Source organism: Pterocles gutturalis, unplaced genomic scaffold, assembly GCF_000699245.1.
Source record: "Pterocles gutturalis isolate BGI_N339 unplaced genomic scaffold, ASM69924v1 scaffold47199, whole genome shotgun sequence".
Classification (NCBI taxonomy): Eukaryota; Metazoa; Chordata; class Aves; order Pterocliformes; family Pteroclidae; genus Pterocles; species Pterocles gutturalis.
The window spans coordinates 21,882-22,344 of record NW_010129896.1 but is presented as its reverse complement, the minus strand read 5'-3'; the positions used below and the strand labels follow the sequence as shown (position 1 = coordinate 22,344).

The 463-nt window shown below is 46.4% G+C and overlaps 1 protein-coding gene across 1 annotated transcript in view; it reads left to right on the top strand.

Annotated features, from left to right (window-relative positions):
* Window positions 1–463, top strand: part of RHBDL3 (rhomboid, veinlet-like 3 (Drosophila)) — a 23,174-nt gene that overhangs the window by 14,805 nt on the left and 7,906 nt on the right. The window lies entirely within an intron of this gene.

Genomic DNA, 463 nt, shown 5'->3' with positions numbered 1-463 from the left:
AAAGATGCTAGCCTTCTGTGTTAAGGGTACCACTGTGTCGTTTAGGTCCACCTGCTTTGTGAGCAGTCTCGGGCACTCTTCATACAGAAACCATGATACCCCTGGGTCCAGTGTGATGGGGCCATTCAGCAAGGTCACAGCCCCGTGAGCCCAGGGTGAATCTCAGACACTAGCAGTGTTGAGAAGGATCCTCTGTTATTACCTCACTGGGAGATTCTGCAGATGGCAAAGGCATGGGTAAACAGAGCTTTGAAAAACAGTAAGAATGTTTTGTTAAGTACTGTTGATTAGAACAACAACGAACTTGCTTTGAAACTATTGATTCAGCACAGGAGGAAGCTGCTGCGCTGGAGTCTACCAAATATGCACATCTTAGCTGTCACGCTCTCTAACTCTAGGCTGCAAGTGGTCCTGCATGTGCTGATGTGCACAGTGAAATTTTCTACAAGACAAGAACACAATT